Source organism: Bubalus kerabau, chromosome X (assembly GCF_029407905.1).
Source record: "Bubalus kerabau isolate K-KA32 ecotype Philippines breed swamp buffalo chromosome X, PCC_UOA_SB_1v2, whole genome shotgun sequence".
Lineage (NCBI taxonomy): Eukaryota > Metazoa > Chordata > Mammalia > Artiodactyla > Bovidae > Bubalus > Bubalus kerabau.
Genome location: NC_073647.1, coordinates 137,088,711 through 137,110,201, shown reverse-complemented (window position 1 = coordinate 137,110,201; position 21,491 = coordinate 137,088,711).

Here is a 21,491-nt window from a genome sequence, read left to right as displayed (position 1 = left end):
TTCTTTTTAGCTATATTCATTCATTTTTAAAATTCCGCATAAAAAATACAATATTTCTCTTTTTGACTTATTTCATTAAGCGTATCTTCCAGGTTCATCAATGTTGTTGCAAATGCAAAATTTCATTCTTATGGCTGAGTAATATCTCACTGTATATGTACATACCACATCTTCTTTAACCATTCATCTAATAAAGGGAATTTAGGTAGCTTCCCTGTCTTGGCTGTCATAAATAATGCTGCTATAAATGGTGGGGTGTATGCATCTTCTTAAATTAGTGTACAGTGACCATTTAATAATTTCAAAAATTAAAGAAAGGTCGTCATTACTGATACCATGATGATTAAAAGAATAATAAAGAATACTACAAACAACTCTATGCCTACAAATTTGATAAAATAGCCAAAATGGACCAATAGCTTGAAAGACACAAACTAACAAATCTAACACAAGGAAAAATTATCTAAGAAGGCCTATATCTATTAAAACTAAATCAATAGTTAATAACCTTCTAAAAAAGAAAACACCAGACTCAGATGATTTTACTGATGAATTCTACCAAACTTCTAAGAAATTATATCAATTTCCCACAATCTTTTCCATGAAACAGAAGCAGCAGGAATGCTTCCTAACTCATTTTATGAGGCCCACATTATCCCTTACCACAACTAGATAAAGATGCTTAAAAATAAACTATAGACCAGTATTTCTCATGAATACAGATGCAATATCTTCCACAAAATCGTAGAAAATCTAACCCAAAAAACGTACAGAAAGAGTTATAAACCATAAGTAAGTGGAATTTACTCCAGATATGCAATGCTTGCTGCCATAGGAATTCAGAACTGACAAACAATCTAACTGTATTACAAATGTATGAAAAAATACAATGAAGAGAATAAGCCAAAAGGTGGTGATGTACGTACCTCTGGAAATAAGCCTAATATGTAAGACTGAGGCAAAAGAAACTGTACATAAGTGTAGTACTCTACTTGATAACAATGTTTCCCATGGGGGTTAAGGTTAACCATCCTGATACAGCTATACACATATGCTGGAACTGAACAACTAAGTAAATGAATCATAGATAGTGAGAGCCAGATTTTAATAATTGATAGATCAATCAGAGTGCAATGGGAAATTACAGAGAAGAAAGAGAAGAAGCTGGTATGGTTTATGTAGTAATCAGAGTTGGAGACATCAATGTGAGCTCATGGTAAGTTTAGATATGTGTGTATATATGGGTTAATATATTAAAACACATGTATATTCCCTTGCTTTGTCAGCTGAGAGGCCTAAACAATGACACCCCAGTAGCAGTAAGTTTACCCAGTGTTGGGATCTTGGTTTCTAAACCTTTTCTTCCGAGAAAAGGAACTGGGGCTCTTTTGGGAAATGGCTTGTTCTAGTTCCTTGGGCAGCTAGGTGGGTTATCAAAGGAAGCAGTTAGGTTGTTTGTTGCTCTGGAAAACCTTTGGAGTTTAACTATGCGGTACACGTGACAGGCTGCTTCTGCACTATGTCTTTCAGTGTCCTTTTTAGCATTTCCGTCTTAGTGATTCCAAGTCCTCATCTTTTCCCTCACAAAAGTTCTCTCCCTTCCCTGCCTCAGTACAACTTTATGCATCCTCTCTCTCAAACACAAAACCCCATTTCCTTCTTAAGATGCTGTAATCATCTTACACCTTTGCTGACATCCTGAAGCATTTTTGTATGCCTCCTTTACATCCTCTCAAACTTTTGGTAAAAAGGTTTCCCTCTTACTGAAATGCATGCTCTTGTTTACTATCTGTGTTACTAAAAACCTAACCTGTAAGTCTAGAATCAGCTCTGCCCACATTCCCTTCATTATGATGGGAGTCCCCTCTACTTAGTTTCAATTCTGTGTGTAAAAACACTAGCATTGTTGTACAGCACAGGGAGCTCAGCTTGGTGCTCTGTGTTGACCAAGCGGGGTGGGATGGGGAGTAGGGGTGAGAGGGAGACTCAAGAGGGAGGGGATGAAAAGTGAAAAGTGTTAAGTCATTCAGTTGTGTCTTACTCTTTGTGATCCCATGGACCAGGCTCCTCTGTGCATGGGATTCTCCAGGCAAGAATACTGGAGTGGGTTGCCATTTCCTTCTCTGGGGGATCTTTCCAACCCAGAGATCGAACCCAGGTCTCCTGCATTGCAGGTGGATTCTTCACTATCTGACTCACCAGGGAAACCCAGGGAAGGGATATATGTATACTTACAGCTGATTCACATTGAATGGCAGAAACCAACACAACATTGTAAAGCAATTATCTTCCAATTAAAAAAAAAACTAGCACTGTATCACGTTTACAGTCTGGGAGCATAATTTCAGGAGTCAGCATTTATTCTTTTATACCTTGTGATCCTGGTTTCACTTAATTAATTACAGGTAGATTTTTCTATCTTTTCAGAGCAAGCTGAACTAATGATTTCTCTTTGCAATAGAATTCACAGTTGTTTATATGCTTTCTAATGATCCTCTGCCCTCTTCTCCAAGGAGGGAGGGAAAGCTGTGTGTGTGACTGTGTGTGCACACACTTGTGGGAGTTTATTCTTGTTCTTTAATTTACAATGACTGCTTCTAGTCAGGGCTTTTGATTCATACTGGATTCTTCATTTCTCATTTCTGTTTTGAATTTTTCAAAAGTGCTTTTCTACTCGTAAGTGTTATACTTCTGACTTTCTAGATATCTTTTTTTTGTTGTTGTTGCTAAAGTAAAACATCACTACAATTTATACTCTGATTTTTTTTAGGCTTTTCCAAATTTTACAAAATGAAATAAGCAGTGTAAATGTGTTGTCATCTAAAAAGTTTTAGTATCAATTCTGCAAGAGGAAACTTGTTAGAAATTTTAAGTCCAAAGTTTAACAAAGTTCAAAAGCAACACAAGGATGGAAATAGTCTGTAGTATGTGCTTTCCAATATGGTATCCACTGTCCACACATAGCTAATGAGCCCGTGAAATGTAGCAGTGCAACTGGGAAGCTGAAGTTTTAATTTTATTTAGTTTTAATTAATTTAAATATGAGTGGCTACCATTGTAGCTCTAAGGCTGGCAGATACTCTTGTGTACCTTCACTGGGTGCTTTATTACATTTTATTACAGCATGACTTAGTTCCTTCATCCAAAAAATAAATTGAAAACATTAAAAAAAACTATGTGGATTAAAGGTTGCTGATAATATATGGTTGATTGCCTCCCAAAGACAGGATGCATCAATGCAGACAGAATGACTTTTCTTCCAAAATAACTGAACTACACTGATGTCTGTCATAAACGATAACACAGTTTACTACTGGTATTAGTTTACTATTGTTTCTGGAACAAACACCAAAAATTTAGCGGGATGAAACAACACAGATTTACTTTCTACAGTTTTGAAAGTCAGAAGTCTGAAATGAGTTTCCCTGGGTTAAAATCAAAGTGTTAGTGGGCCTGCACACCTTCTAGAAACTCTAGGGGAAAACTTACTTGACTTGTGGCCCCTTCCTCCATCTTCAAAACCAGCAGTGTAGTTCTGACTACACTATCTGACTCTGTTTCACCTGTTTCATCTGCAGTGTAGATTTGACTAAACTGTCTGACTCTGTTTCACCTGCCTCCCTTTTTAAAGAATACTTTTGGTGAGACTGAGCCACATGATAACCTCAAGATTCTTTTTTTTAATTTAAATTTATTTATTTTAATTAGTGGTTAAAATTCTTATCATATTTTCAAAGTCTTTTTTTTTCTTGCCATTTAAGGTACCAGATTCACAGGCACCAGGTATTAAGGTATCTTTTGGGGGACCATTACTCTGTCGGTCACGCGAGTATAATAAACATATTGCCTAAGAATTGAATGATAATGACTTCTAAGGTGTGAATTTTGAAAAGTGGTTCTTTCTAGGGTTGCCCATGACTGAAATTGATCCTGTGGTGGGCATGACCCAGTTACCCTAGTCTATCATCTTAACCATATCCAGGTATGGTCACTAGGTATCCGCAGGGACATTTAAAGACTTCCCTCACAGCAGGAAAACCCAGGTCCTCAGAATAGTAAATGTAGTTCAGATATATGTATGCTATGGATGGATGTAGATAGCATCTCCTCATCATTCATTTCTGAGCTTACGTATCTCTTCCTTCACTGATCATGGCCCAGGATTTAGTGAGATGCCAAATGTATCTGCAGCACCCCTGCATTTACCCTATTTTAATGCATTTTATTCCACATTGTAACTGATCATTTACCTGAAATTTGTAAGAAAACCTATATCCTCTCCTAAAGTAGTCCCCCCCCACCCTGCCCCGTTCTCTATATATCAGTAAATGTAACTTTTAGTGCCTGGTCACTTCAAGTCAGAAGCCTGAAAGGTCTGAGGCCTCTCTCTGCTCACCACTTCTTGTCATCACTTCATGGCAAATAGATGGGGAAACGAAACAGTGTCAGACTTTATTTTTCTGGGGTCCAAAGTCACTGCAGATGGTGATTGCAGCCATGAAATTAAAAGACGCTTACTCCTTGGAAGGAAAGTTATGACCAACCTAGACAACATGTTAAAAAGCAGAGACGTTACTTTGTCAACAAAGGTCCGTCTAGTCAAGGCTATGGTTTTTCCAGTGGCCATGTATGGATGTGAGAGTTGGACTATAAAGAAAGCTGAGTGCAGAAGAATTGATGCTTTTGAACTGTGGTGTTGGAGAAGACTCTTGAGAGTCCCTTGGACTGCAAGGAGATCCAACCAGTCCATCCTAAAGGAGACTAGTCCTGGGTGTTCGTTGGAAGGACTGATGTTGAAGCTGAAACTCCAATACTTTGGCCACCTGATGCAAAGAGCTAACTCATTTGAAAAGACCCTGATGCTGGGAAAGACTGAGGGCAGGAGGAGAAGGGGATGACAGAGGATGAGATGGTTGGATGGCACCACTGACTTGATGCACATGGGTTTGGGTGGACTCCAGGAGTTGGTGATGGACAGGGAGGCCTGGTGTGCTGCGGTTCATGGGGTCAAAGAGTCGGACATGACTGAGTGACTGAACTGACTGAACTGAATACTATCTTGTCTCTGTCTCTGAAACTCATCTACTTTTTTCCAATGCCATCTCCATATAAAGTTAACAATTCCTAAAATTATTCCAACAGACTCTAACTAGTCTCCTCTTGCCTCCCTCATGTGATCTTCCAACAGAAGAAATAGGATCCTAATCTCAGCACCATCACGGCCCCTACCTTCTCCAAATTCAATTGTTCTCCTTTTCTTTTATGGCAAAAAAAATCATTAAAAGGTTTATAGGGGCCTTGTTTTGCTAACCCCTCCATCCTAGACTCCTGTTTGTTTTCATTATGACAACTGAAAATATAACGTAATGACTGCAGAGTGCAAGTCTCTAGAATTAGAATTCTGGTTCATCTTAGTGCAAGTCTGGTGATTTGACAAGTTCCTTCCTTCTGTGATTCATTTATACCATCTGTTACATTAGGATAATAATAGACTCTTCTTAATTGGCTCATGAGAACGCATAAAAAGGCCTCACTACACGTTCTCATGTACTTTTAAATGCTCAATTAATTATGTTGTAATTATTAGTACTACTATTCTTAGTTACAGGTGTCTCAGTTTGCATTCCTCCAGAATTTGAGCTTCAAATAAGGGTTTCAGTGTAAATAGCTTATTTGGGATGTGACCCCACCCAATAACCAACTGGAGAGCAGAGAAGTCAAATAGGGAAGGACACCACTAAAAAATGATGTTAACAAGCAGGTCATCATTATAATGAAGTAAACTTCACCTCACTGTGAACATGTCTTAAGGGGAATTTACCCAAGGAATAGGAAGCCAGGTCTTAATCTCCAACTTGCATTGCCTCTTTTTTCCAGGAACATCAACAACCTCAAGTCTGTTTCCAGGAACATCAACAACCAAACACTTCTGTCCTGTTTTACTCACAGATCAAACATGCTCTGCTAGTCCAACAAAGCCTTCAGGTCAGAGTTCTAGACACTTGAAACAGGCAAGACATGCACATGATCTGGCAGTCAGGGCATATGTAGCAGATAGAATCTGCTAAAACAGGTCAGAGAACTGAGGCTCAACGAGGCAAATGACTTATCTAAGATCATTACTACAAAGTATTTGAGTCAGGATTTGAACCCACGGACATTTAACTCCAGAATACTTGAAGTTTTCACCAAATGATGGTAGTTAGCAGGTTAACAGTAGAGACTAGAGAGAAGTAAGGCTAAATATGAGGCAATCAGTCAAAGAATCTGGGGAGAAATGAAGACAGTGAGCCAGGCTAGTCATTATAATTCAATAATCGGCCACTGTCAGAAGCAGATATTCAAGAAATATCCTTATCTACCAGCTTCCCATTTGGTACATGTTTGCCAGGGGGAACATTACATTAGGGTATATTTTGGTATGAATTATATCATTCATGCATCATAAAATACATTTTATATTAAGATTACGATTTGATTCTGGCAGCATGATTTTAGAATCTACTCTCTTACACTTAACTGCTTTTCATATTCTAACTATTTAAGATGTTAGATTAATGCTCAGATTTGATTCTGAATCCTGTGTATCTAATCAAATACATATCCTTTGGAAAAGTCATTTGATCTACTAATTCCTTCATTTAATTTTCCATAAATGGTTCTCATATAAGTATCTACTTTATATAGAGGGTATAATAACTAATATGAAGATTCATTGAAAGTGACTAGTATATGGCAGAAAGCAACACAATATTGTAAAGTAATTATTCTTCAATTAAAAATAAATAAATTAAAAAAATCAAAACAAAAAAGTGATTAGTATAAAGAATTTGAAAAACAGACTTAATAAAAATAAAAAACATAAAGAGCAAATCTAAAGTGAGAAAACATGGCAAACACGAACAACAGGACAATGCAGAGCAAACATGCAACATTCCCAATAGTGAAGAAAAGACCATAAATAAATTCTAATAGAGTAGAGGACATACATGCTGAAATAAAGGGAGACTTAAGTCCATATTTTAAAACAATCAGCATGTTTTGTGTTCCAGAAATAATTAACAGATCAAAATAAAACTATACTCCATAAAAATGTTCACAACTGAAGGATAAGGAACAAATTTTGTGAACATACTTTCAGAAAAGCAATGGGAAATGTCAGGCTCACCCTTGAATTATGTCTGTTTCATCGAGACAAGAAAGACTGTAGATCAGAAATCCACAGGATTCAGACGGGGCTCCTGGATAAAAAGAGAATCCCTTCCATTCCCCAGGGTTGGAGCTCATCTTGTCCTGTCTCCTTACTTTGCGGGTGAGCCACCACCTAGGCCTGACCTGAGAATTCTGAAAAGCAGAGAATATTTAACAAAACTAAAGAGCTGGAGGGCTTTCCTGGTGGCTCAGACAGTAAAGAATCCAGCTGCAATGTGGGAGACCTGGGTTTGATCCTTGGAAGATCCCTTGGAGGAGGGCACGGCAACCCACTCCAGTATTCTTGCCTGGAGAAGCCCCATGGCCAGAGGAGCCTGGCAGGCTAGAGTCCATGGGGTTGCAAAGAGTCAGACATGACTGAGCGACTAAGTTCAGCACAAAGAGCTGGAGAGGAAAGAGCCTCATGGGACACCCCAGTCAGCTGGGCATGTGCCAGGCCTGTTTCTGGGACTGTGGGAAGAGAGCAGCCATCAAGCACATCTGGCCCCTGGAAATGACCTGGAAAAGGAGGGAACCACAGAAGGCCTTGGGAGGCATGGGGCCAACAAGCCTGGGTTGGGACCCTTGAGGGTCTCACTTGCCAATGACCACTGGGTGGCCTCAGGCAGCCATTGTATCTCCCTGAGCCACAGTTTCTTCTTCCCAATATTCCCACTGCTTCCACAGTATAATGTTTCCAAATTCCTGACCAATATCCTAGAATTAGGAAATACAGACAAGATGTATGACCTTGTTCAGGTTATGGCTTAAGAAGTAAAGTGCCTGGCTGCAAATGCAGGCTCTGCCCCCACCTGTCATCCTCCTACCCAGGGGAAAAGGCTCAGCTCCTGCCCTGACTCAGCCCCTCAGGGCAGAGGACAGATTTACTCTCAGGTGGTTTCCCTAAATTAATCCATAACACAACACATTCTCCTTACTCCTCCCAACCACCTCAAGAGCTCCCTGAGGGCAGAACAATGTACCATTTCCTCACTCAACCCACCACTGAGCACTCAGTGGAATGGCTCTGTATTGATTAGTTCAGTTCAGTTCAGTTGCTCAGTCGTGTCCGACTCTTTGTGACCCCATGAACAGCAGCACGCCAGGCCTCCCTGTCCATCACCAACTCCCAGAGTTCACCCAAACCCATGTCCATCGTGTCGGTGATGCCATCCAACCATCTCATCCTCTGTCATCCCCTTCTCTTCCTGCCCTCAATCTTTCCCAGCATCAGAGTCTTTTCCAATGAGTCAGCTCTTCGCATCAGGTGGCCAAAGTATTGGAGTTTCAGCTTCAACATCAGTCCTTCCAATGAACACCCAGGACTGATGCAACTATTTCCTTGAAAAATAATTAAAACCAAGTGGGCAATGGTAGTCTCAACTGTTATGGTGGCAAGTGCTGCCTCGGTTATTTCTGGAATAATTAATGACTGTGCTTGTCTAATCTTACTAAAGGTGTTAGGAGCAGGAAAAGGTGGGAAGTTACTGTATCTGTCCCATGAGGGACTTGGAGGGTTATTTTCATAAATTGGGCCTCAGAATCTCAGAGTGTTTGCTGAGACAGCCCCTTCTTCCCTGCTGGGCAGCTTCAAGATGGCAGACAGTTCTGATTAACCTCCCCTTGAGGAGACAAATCTGAACACATTTTCCTCATACTCAGGCCCACACATCTCCATATACAAGCACTTATGACTGTCCTTGACAGCCATACCCATGGGGTAAAAAAGACAAGAAAGATTGTATTATAGGACTTCCCAGGTGGCTCAGTGGTGAAGAATCTGCCTGCCAGTGCAGGAGCCACAGGAGATACCAGTTCCATTCCTGGGTCAGTATAATCCCCTGGAGAAGGAAATGGCAATCCACTCCAGTATTCTTGCCTGGAGAATCCCATGGACAGAGGAGCCTGGCAGGCTACAGTCCATGGGGTCACACAGAGTTGGACACGACTTAGCAACTGAACATAGCACAAGACTGTATTAGCTTCGATAATTTTTCCCTGCAAATTACAGGAGTTATGACTTAACAAGTTATAAACAATAAATATTACATATATAAAATGATAGAAAGTCCATAGATAAGTTAGCTCATTCATTAATTCACTCATCTCATTGAAGACCCACATAATTTCAAATCTTCTTTGCTATTGTCAATGTTGGCTTGATTATTGATTTACATGCAAAATGGCTGGCTGTCAATGGATATACAGACAAGATGATATTCAGAGGAATATAAAAGACTATCTCTTATTGGCATTCTATCTTAGGAGTAAAAATATCTTCCCCAAGAGTCTCCAGTAAATTCCATTTATGAATTTTTAGAATTGATTCCCATGCTGAATTCTGAACCAATCCCTGGTAATAGCAGTATGATCCTTATAGATGAATATGGAGCTCAGGATAGGCTCAACATCCCCTCAGCCATTTGGCTAGGAGGAAAGAGAAAAGAAGGATGAGATAAATGATCAGGTTCAGGGTCGGAGAAGAGATAGCAATGGATACTAGGAAGGCAACTCACAGTGTGCACTGCAAAGGCAATGCAGTAAAAAAGGAGCAGATTCTAAATAAATTAGAAGGGAAAATGCTGTGACCCAGAAACTCTATACTTAGGCAACGTTCCATTCATATGTAATATTTTCTAAAGTTTTCAAGTAGGCAAGGACTCAGAAGACCCAACAACAAAGACAATCCTTAGAAACTTGGGGAATTCAAAAGTCAGCCCAACTGAATTACTGAAATATATAAGTACTGATGATGAGTCCTGAATTCAGTTAAAAATAATGAAATTCAAATTACTATTTTACTTATTGTAAAATCAGATTTCATATTAAAACACCTAAAGAGACGTTACAAAATTTAACTAAAATAAACTGAAAAATTCCAGAATGTACTACAGTTGACAAGAGAAAATGAAGTATAAGAATACCAACTATATTTACTAACATCTCAAAGAAAAAGAAAATATTTTCTGAAATTAAAAGTATAACATAAACAAAAATAAGTAACATAACTTGCAAATTATTTGAGGATAAAAATAAAGCAAATTAGACCATTAAACTAAAAAAGAAAGCAAACATATTAAAAGGGGAAAAAAAAAAAACAGAAAAACACGGAAATAGGAGCACATAAAGAAATTCAGCTTGACATTTTTTCACAAGAAAAATAACGAAGTTTATTATATTTTCTCCTCTGTAAAAGTATAGGCTTGGATAAGGCTTATAAGCACTTATCCAAAACCCTTAAGGCCTGATATGGTATGGAATTATTTTTGGAATTTAGAAGACAGTGTAAGGCTTATACTCTTCATGGCACTGTTCCCAATCACTTCCCTAAATAATGCTAATTAGCTTATATAGGAAACCTTTGCATTCTGCTCTAGGAAAAATATGGGGCTTCCCTCTTGGCTCAGTGGTAAAGAATCCTCCTGCCAATTCAGGAGAGGTGGGTTCAATCCTTCGGTCAGAAAGAGCCCGTGGAGAAGGGCATGGCAACCCATTCTAGTATTCTTGCCCAGAGAATTCCATGGACAGAGAAGCCTGGCAGGCTACAACCCATGCGGTGGCAAAGAGTTGGACAGGATTTAGAGACAGAGCACATACACTATGTAAAATGTATTTTGAGGTTTCAGTATTAGCAGAACACATCAAGCTGGCATTTCAGGAGTGTAGGTATTCTGTTAATATAATCAACTGCATAAGTAGTTTAAAGGAATTAGTAAAAAGAATCATGAAGAAATTAAAAATATAATCATGGCTCTTAAGATAGAAAAGGGAAAGAAAGGAAGGTTCTTGATAATCTCATCAATGAAGAAAGAAACTAATCATGACAGAGTATTTTCTTCAAACTAATAATTAAAAATCAAACAAGGGACAAAACAAGAAAAATTTCCATTCAAATCAGTTCCTCCAATAAAAGAATGCCCAATTCTACTGTTATCTAATATTGTTAAGGATTTGAGCCAGCGACTTCCCTGGTGGTTCAGTGGCTAAGACTCTGTGCTCCTAATGAAGGGAGCCTGAGCTCAGTCCCTGGTTAGGGAACTAGATCCCACATTCTGCAACTCAGAACTGGAGCAGCCAATAAATAAATAAAATTTTTTAAAAAAGAATGTGAGCCATTTTAATAATGTAAACTCAAAAAATAAGATAACATGATCAAAGAACACAAGACAATTTAACGAAAAACAATTTCTAGAGAATTTGGTAAAACAGCATACTAAAAATATAATGAGATATAAAAAAGATATAAAAATGGCATAATACATATAAATAGATAAATCTAAGTAATTTGTAAATAATTTAGACAAACTGTATTTAAAAAACTATTTAAGGCCAGCACTATCCTGATTTCAAAGTCAGATAAACATACTACAGGACAATGAAACTATAGATCAATATCACTTATGAATATTGATGCAAAAATCATCCACAGGAAACTAGCAAGCCAAAGCTAAGAGCACATTCAAGAATTATACACTAAAAAAAATTAAATAAAAATAAAAGAATTATACACTATGGCCAAGTGGAATTTGTTCTTATAATTGCAAGAATGTTTCAACATATGAAAAGCAACCAATATAATCCAACACATACACAGAATTAAGGAAAATCACACGATCATCTCCATTGATGCAAAAAAGAGATCTGACAAAATTTAATATCCTTTCACAGTAAAAACAACTAGGGAAATAATATCTACTTGAAAAAAATAAAGGGTGCACATAGATAAACCCACAACTTTCCCTCTAAGATCAGAAACTGGACAAGGATGCCTGCTCTTACCAACTATATTCAACAACAACATATTCAGAGTTATAGCTGGAGCAATTAGGCAAGGAAAAGAATAAAAGTCACTGAAATAGGGAAGGAAGATGTAAAATTCTGTTTGCAGACAATATCTTATATGTAGAAAACCCTCAATATTACACACATACATAAAACAGATAACTTATAAGAACCTACTGTACAGCACAGGGAACTCCACTCAATATTCTGTAATGACCTGCACAACAGAAATTAACACAACACTGTAAATCAACTATACTCCAATAAAATTTTTTTTTAATTTTTTTTAAAAAAAGATTACACACATGTCCTTGTTAGGATAATGAATTCGGCCATGTTGCTGGATAAAAATACAAAATTCCTGTTTTTTGCATTTCTATGCATGCTGTACTTGCTGTTGCTTCAGTCGTGTCCAACTCTTTGCAATATTACAGACTGTAGCCCGCCAGGCTCCTCTGTCTATGGGGTTTCCCAGGCAAGAATACTGGAGTGGGTTGCCATGCCATTTCCTCCTCCAGGGGATCTTCCTGACCCAGGGATTGAACCTGTGTCTCTTATGTCTCCTGCATAGAAGGTAGGTTCTTTACCATTAGCACCACCTGGCAAGCCTGTCTATACACTAACAATAAAAAATTCAAGACAGAAATTAAGAAAATAACTATTTTTAAAGCACCAAGAAATAAAAAGTATTCAAGAATAAACTTAAAGAAAAGGTGAAGGACTTGTGTACTGAAAACTGTAAAACACTGCTGAAAGAGAGTAAAGACACAAAAATAGATGTGAAACCATCTTGTGTTCATGGAATGGAAGACTAAGTAATGTTAAGATGTCAATATTATTCAAAATAATCACAGATTTAATGTAATCTTTATCAGTTATCTCAATGACATTTTTTCCTGTGAAAATAGGAAGATCCACCCTAAAATTCATATCTGGAGAAGGGAATGGCAACCCACGCCAGTATTCTTGAGAATTCCATGGACAGAGTAGCCTTGTAGGCTACAGTCTATGGGGTTGCAACGAGTCGGACACGACTGAGTGACAAACACACACGAAATTCATATGGCATCTCAAGGGACCACAAATAACCAAAACAATCTTGAAAAAGAAGAACAAAGTTGGCAGTTTCACACTTTCTGATTTCAAAACTTACCACAGAGCTACCATTATCATTATGGACTCATGGAATGGTTAAAAACCAAAACTTCAAATCATGAATCTCATAAAGGACTAATATCGAGGATATTTAAAGAACTCTTTATAAGTCAACAAAAATCCAACAACCCAATTGAAAAAAGCACCTGAATAGACATTTTTCATCAAAATGCATACAGACACTAATAGACACTTGAAAAGATGCTCAGCATCAGTAATTATTTAAAAAATGCAAATCAATACCACAGTGTGATACCACTTTCCACACATTAGGACGATTATTACCAAAAGCAGAAAATAAATATTGGGGATGATGTAGAGAAAATGCAACCTCTATGTATTGCTATTGGGAATATTGTGTCGCTGGTGTGGAAAACAGTATGGTGATCCCTCAAAAAGTTAAATATAGAATTACCATATGATTCAGCAATTCTGTTACCAAACAAGTTCGTTCTCCTCCTCCACTTGAAAGTGAAAGTGAAAGTGAAGTCGCTCAGTCGTGTCCGACTCTTTGCAACCCCATGGACTGTAGCCTACCAGGCTCCTCCATCCATGGGATTTTCCAGGCAAGAGTACTGGAACGGGTTGCCATTTCCTTCTTCAAGGGATCTTCCCAACCCAGGGATTGAACCCTGGTCTTCTGCATTGCAGGTAGATGCTTTACCATCTGAGCCAGGAGGGAAGCAATTACACAGGCCATCTTAGTCTTCCAGTTTAATTTTTGTATCTCCATTGTGTGAACTGCCTGCCTGGAAAGTTTACTTGTTGACTTAGTTTTAGTATTTTCTTCATAGAAAATTTTCTCTTATCAGGGCATCATCATTTAATAATAGCATTTTAAAATGTAGCCATGACTTTAATTGTCAGTCTTCTAGCTTTCTACTCAGTAATCCCACTGGAAGTGCCAATGGTCCAAGGTCTGATTATGGGAAGTTATTCTTGGCTAGGCAAGAGGGGTTCTGGGGGGCATATAGGATGCTGCCTATGACCTTGGCAGGTGGCTTGCAGTAGGGATGAGAATAAGTGGGAGTGTTTGGCACTGCAGCATGGGGGGACATCTTTGTGACCCTGCAGAGAGAGCAGGAGTAAGGAAGCATAATTATGCTAATAAGTGGAAGGTTGATACCACTATTGTCAGCAGGTAGCAAGGGAAGAATGGATTAGGTCTAGACCAGTGCTTTTCAAACAACATATCAATCCAGAAACATTAGGCGGCAGCAACATATGTAGTCCTGTGGGCAGCAAAAGCAGATTTGACGTCTTCTTCCTCATTCTGGAGGGGTTTTAAAACCTACAGAAAAAATAAGATCTCCACAGAAGGAAATTAACCCTGAGTATTCATTGGAAGGACTGATGCTGAAGCTGAAGCTCCAATACTTTGGTGATCTGATGTGAAGAGAGGACTCATTGGAAAACATCCTGATGCTGGGAAAGACTGAAGGCAGGAGGAGAAGGGGATGACAGAGGATGAGATGGTTGGATGGCATCACTGACTCAATGACATGAATTTGAGCAAGCTCTGGGAGATACTGAAGGACAGGGAAGCCTGGCGTGCTGCAGTCCATGGGGTTGCAGAGTCAAACACAACTTAGTGACTAAAGAACACAGAAGTACAAGTTTGAAAATACAAAAGTTCTAAAGGAAAGGGGAATATCTTTGATGATAAACAACTGTTTACTTACTGTATCAAGTGGCCTCACTGATTTTGCTTGTAAATGTGTCATATCTAGGGTAACTTGAATATGTGTCTATTTTTTCCCATTTGTGGAAACTATCTCTACATGATTTCAGGTAATAACAGAAGTGAATTTTGCCTGGGCTGCATATCTTTGCAGTTTTTTATTCAATATGTTTCATTTTCTTTTTTTAATTTAAATTTATTTATTTTAATTGAAGGCTAATTACTTTACAATATTGTATTTGTTTTGCCATGCATCAACATGAATCCACCACGGGTGTACACGTGTTCCCCATCCTGAGCCCCTCTCCCACCTCCCTCCCCATACCATCCCTCTGGGTCATCCCAATGCACCAGCCCCAAGCATCCTGTATCATGCATCGAACCTGGACTGGTGACTCATTTCATATATGATATTATACATGTTTCAATGCCATTCTCCCAAATCATCCCACCCTCACCCTCTCCCACAGAGTCCAAAAGACTGTTCTATACATCTGTGTCTCTTTTGCTGTCTCGTATACAAGGTTATCATTACCATCTTTCTAAACTCCATATATATGCGTTAGTATACTGTATTGGTGTTTTTCTTTCTGGCTTACTTCACTCTGTATAATAGGCTCCAGTTTCATCCACCTCATTAAAACTGATTCAAATGTATTCTTTTCAATGGCTGAATAATACTCCATTGTGTATATGTACCACTGCTTTCTTATCCATTCATCTGCTGATGGACATCTAGGTTGCTTCCATGTCCTGGCTATTATAAACAGTGCTGTGATGAACATTGGGGTACACGTGTCTCTTTCAATTCTGGTTTCCTCAGTGTGTATGCCCAGCAGTGGGATTGCTGGGTCATAAGGCAGTTCTCTTTCCAGTTTTTTAAGGAATCTCCACACTGTTCTCCATAGTGGCTGTACTAGTTTGCATTCCCACCAACAGTGTGAGAGGGTTCCCTTTTCTCCACACCCTCTCCAGCATTTATTGCTTGTAGACTTTTGGATAGCAGCCATTCTGACAGGCGTGAAATGGTACCTCACTGTGGTTTTGATTTGCATTTCTCTGATAATGAGTGATGTTGAGCATCTTTTCATGTGTTTGTTAGCCATCTGTATGTATTCTTTGGAGAAATGTCTGTTTAGTTCTTTGGCCCATTTTTTGATTGGGTCGTTTATTTTTCTGGAATTGAGCTGCAGGAGTTGCTTGTATATTTTTGAGATTAGTTGTTTGTCAGTTCCTTCATTTGCTATTATTTTCTCCCATTCTGAAGGCTGTCTTTTCACCTTGGTCATATTTTCCTTTGTTGTGCAGAAGCTTTTAATTTTAATTAGGTCCCATTTGTTTATTTTTGCTTTTATTTCCAAAATTCTGGGAGGTGGGTCATAGAGGATCCTGCTGTGATTTATGTCAGAGAGTGTTTTGCCTATGTTCTCCTCTAGGAGTTTTATAGTTTCTGGTCTTACGTTTAGATCTTTAATCCATTTTGAGTTTATTTTTGTGTATGGTGTTAGAAAGTGTTCTAGTTTCATTCTTTTACAAGTGTTTGACCAGTTTTCCCAGCACCATTTGTTAAAGAGATTGCCTTTTCTCCATTGTATATTCTTGCCTTCTTTGTCAAAGATAAGGTGTCCATATGTGCGTGGATTTATCTCTGGGCTTTCTATTTTGTTCCATTGATCTATATTTCTGTCTTTGTGCCAGTATTATATAATATGCTTCATTTTCAAGTTAAGTCATGAAATGTGAAGGTACCTGGTAGTCTATTCCTGTTAATAAGTCTGGTGTGAAAGCTTGTCCAAAGCCTAAAAGAAGCTGGTCAGCACATAAGCTTTTGTTTTCCATTGTAAGAGGCTGAGATATTGGATCTGTTCTCCAGTGTTTGTGTTCCTGCTGCTGCTGCTGCTGCTAAGTCGCTTCAGTCGTGTCTGACTCTGTGCGACCCCATAGACAGCCTCCTACCAGGCTCCTCTGTCCCTGGGCTTCTCCAGGCAAGAACACTGGAGTGGGTTGCCATTTCCTTCTCCAATGCATGAAAGTGAAAAGTGAAAGGGAAGTTGCTCAGTCGTGTCCGACTCTTCACGACCCCATGGACTGTAGCCTACCAGGCTCCTCCATCCATGGGAGTTTCCAGGCAAGAGTACTGGAGTGGGGTGCCATTGCCTTCTCCGGTTTGTGTTCCTGCTACTGCTACTGCTAAGTCACTTCAGTCGTGTCCGACTCTGTGTGACCCCATAGACGGCAGCCCACCAGGCTTCCCGTCCCTGGGATTCTCCAGGCAAGAACACTGGAGTGGGTTGCCATTTCCTTCTCCAATGCATGAAAGTGAAAAGTGAAAGTGAAGTCGCTCAGTCGTGTCTGACTCTTAGCGACCCCATGGACTACAGCCTACCAGGCTCCTCCATCCATGGGATTCTCCAGGCAAGAGTACTGGAGTGGGGTGCCATTGCCTTCTCTGTTGTGTTCCTATGTGTATGTAAATATTACATATTTTCCATGATATCAAATATGTATTCCTGTGGTTAGTGTCAACCAGAGGATTAAAAACATAAATATTTGTGACCTCTGAAATGACAAATTGTTTTAGAATGAGGAAAGGTTAATTAAAAGTTATGGAGGGCCGGTAAATCACAAAGTCATTTTGTACAATTCTGTCCATTTGAATACATACTTAGTTAGTGTCTAAAAGGAGGTCAGCTACTTTTCTTTGTTTCCATTCTCAGCCTTCATTTATTTCCTCAAAAGTGTAGACTAAGAGGACAATTAGATTTGCACAAGAACATGACAGGCAGGAAAATGAAGATCAGGGTTGTGGGGAAAAGCAGACAGACAGACAAAAACACTGTACTCTGTAAGAAGAAAAGCAGAGAACTGCCACTTCCAGTTACCCACTGGCTTCCTAAGTGTTCACTTTCTCAGAGACCTTACATAGGAGTTAAACTTTGGAAGGAAGGAGGAGATGATGGGACGTTATATTAATAGACGCCTCTTCCATAGGTTACCATATGTGGCTCTATTTTCACAGGCTCCCAAATGATCTCCCATCTCCTCTGACACATGTACCCTAAACTGTTAACCTAACAGACTAAGCAAATTGATTGATAATTCTACAAAAATCTTTTCCCTGGTTACAAAATTTAATCGAAGTGGGAGTTTAGTGGGGATGGGGGGTGTTTCTTTCAAGAAAATCTGGGTTAAATAAAACTTCTTTTACTGCTGTAACAGTTTCCCATATAAAGTGAACCTTCATTTCTGAGGATGAAATTCTAGTGAAATAAAAGGAGTGCACATTACTGACGCTTTCACACAGAGGTCAGTATTGGTCACTGTCCACAGTTTTATTTATAAATGCAAGATTTCCCACAAAAATTCTCTGCATCATCGTAGTCTACTGTTGGTATTTACTTTCTGTGCTTATTATTTGGGGCGGTCGATGAATGATTAACTGCAGCTTATTTTGTTTTAGCCAGAGCATTGGCTAGACCGCATTTCTCACTTTGTCTTCCCAGCAGTTGTGTGGATTATGGAGATGAGCTGTGGCTCTAGCGGAAAATGCATCATTTATATATGTCAGTTGGACGGCATCACATGCCTACTCTGGACTTTTTCTCAGAGGCTGGGAGATTTATGACCGTCATAAAGCCTTTTTTTTCCCTCCATAGATCATGCTAGTAGAATACTCATACCTTTTCTGGACTTTACCCTTTCAGAGACCAGCCAGGTTCAGAAAGAACAAGATGGCGTTTTGGTAATTTTTACCAAAATGAGAAAATGACTCCATTCTCCCCAAACTTCCCTCTCTTACCTAACTACTAATTACTCAACATATATAGAGAGATCTAGCAGATTATTTTTCCTTTCCAACATTTCTTGTTTGGGGAAAAAAACATATATTTATTTTTACAAAAATCTTTTTAGAGCAAAAGGTATAAATTGCTTAACTTGGCAGAGGAAAACTCCATGGATTTAGCGTAAAAATGCACACAACACAGTGCTGTTTTCACTAATGCTTCCCCAATTCTCAGAAATACATATGTGTTTTCATTTTTTCCATCCAATGATTATTTACCATTGGTATCATCTAACCAGAAAATAATTTTCACAATCAGAGACCACTTCGGAAGCAGTTACATATGTAGCTGAAAGCAAAGCAGACCACGGTGTAATATCACCAAGTTAAAGCTCCAATTCATGAAGTAGCTGCTTAGAAAAGGGAGGTCCATGCTTGATCTCTCCTTCTCTCAGTTTAGCCTGCCTCAGTCCCTCCTCAGTCCCTCTTCAGCAATGCATTGAGGAATAGAACCTTCTTCTTACTTTGAAAAATAGCACCAATTAGCAAAAAGAAAAGCACCGACAACAATGACACAAAACATACATAATAGAAGACAAAGTGTGGTCAGAGGAGGATGATGAGATTATCTAAGAAAATGGACATAGGCTTCAAAGAGCTAGAGTTTTGAGAAATATATTTCCCTTCTGGCCGAGATCTCTCCTATCAGTAAGCAAAGAGAAAATCAGCAAATTCAAAGTATTAAAAACACAGGCAATGAAGATTATGTTATATATCAAGTTTTCTAAAAAAAAAAAAAACAAAAAAAAACACCAAAATAAAGGTAGTGGAGCATATAGAATCAGAAAACAGTAATACAGGACTTTTTTGGTGGTCCAGTGGTTGAGAATCCGCCTGCCAATGCAGGGGACATGGGTTCAACCCCTGGCCCAGAAAGATTCCACATGCGATGAAGCAGCCAAGCCCATGCTGCAACTACTGAAGCCCACGCACCTAGAGCCCGTGCTCCACAACAAGAGAAGCCGCTGCAATGAGAAGCCACACACACAACTACACAGCAGCCCTGGCTTCCCAGAACCCTTGTGAAGCAATGAAGACCCAGCACAGTCAAAAAGTGTAATAAACAGATAGCAGTTGTAAAAAAAAAAAAAAAAAGTGTAATAAATAAAAATTTAAAAAACAACATAGTTTTAGATGGTAATATACATAAACACGCTGAGTCACTGTTGTATTAACAGAGGTATTTATTATATCTATGAAAGTGAAAGTCAAAGTTGCTCAGTCATGTCCGACTCTTTGCGACCCCATGGACTATACAGTCCACGGAATTCTCCAGGCCAGAATACTGGAGTGGGTAGCCTTTCCCTTCTCCAGGGGATCTTCCCAACCCAGGGATTGAACTCAGGTCTCCTGCATTGCAGATGTATTCTTTACCAGCAGAGCCACAAGGGAAGCCCAAGAATACTGGAATGGGTAACCTATCCCTTCTCCAGGAGATTTTCCTGACCCAGGAATCAAACTGAGATCTCCTGCATTGCAGGTGGATTCTTTACCAACTGAGCTATGAGGGAAGCCCTATACTATATCTATACATTTACACAATATTTATCTAGATCTAGATATACACAAATACATACACAGCATATACAAGAGCAAAGATAAACGTCAGAAGGCAAAACTTGTTTTTAAATGAATGAATCATCCTTGAGCAACTACTCCTGTATCTTTCATTTTCATTTGTCCTCTCTTGCAGCATCATCATAGATTAAAAAGGGAATCTCTTTCTCTACCAATTTTCATCCTTTTAAATGTTTTCTTCATTGATTTCCCCCTTTTTTTCATGAAATCTTGAAATTTGTAAAAATGGGATTTATTTACATTTCTACAGTCAATTCATAAGCACACATTAAAGGCTTACTGTGTGACATGGAAATGTGACTATAAAAGGTTTAGATTGAATATGTTGTGACTTCAGGAAAAGGAAAAGCAAATAAAAACAAAGAAAAAGTCTTGGTATGAGGTTCTTTCTTGGTGACTTTTTATTTATTAATGTCTCAACATTTAATTCAGCAAAGATTTATGATACTGAGTCTTGTTCTCCCTTGGGAGGACCAAAGTTTGTCTGCGTGTCACTGAATTATATTCAATAAAAGGTTATATGATCATTTAAGTTATGTAATAGAGAGACCACTTATTACCCTGACAGCATGTGAAAAAGAACCTAAATTCATAGATTTAGGGAGTATTCAAGATGGAAAGATCATAGAAATGTTTGAACACATCTCAGTCATACAGATGGAGAAGTTGAAATACAGAGAAAAATGTAGTCAGGATCCTACCTTAGGTATTACTGATTATACTGGTTTAGTAATATGGATCTAGGTATTTTTAAATGTTTTTTTTTTAGCAAATTAAGCAACTTATATTGAATGTCTACAGGCTCAGACAATAAAGAACCTGCCTTCAATGTAGGAGACCTGGGTTCAATCCCTGGGTTGGGAGGATGTCCTGGAGGAGGGCAACCCACTCCAGTAGTCTTGCCTGGAGAATCCCAATGGACAGGGCAGGCTACAGTCCATGGGGTCACAGAGTTGGACATGACCGAGCGACTAACACTTTCACATGCAGTAAAGCTAACAGTCCATCTTTATTAAACATTTATATATTTTTGGTGATGCTAATCCTTTAGCTATTTCAGAAGTTCTTTATATATACAACTAATAGAATTTTTCAAATATCTTATTTTGAATTAAATTTTTTATAAGGAACTTGAGAAGGCTTCTGCACATCCTTGCATGCCCTAAATGAAACAAGAATTTGAGTTTTTCACTTTATACCATAATGGAACTGATCTATCCTCAGGAAAATTAGTCTTCCATGTAAATGTTTATCTTTGAC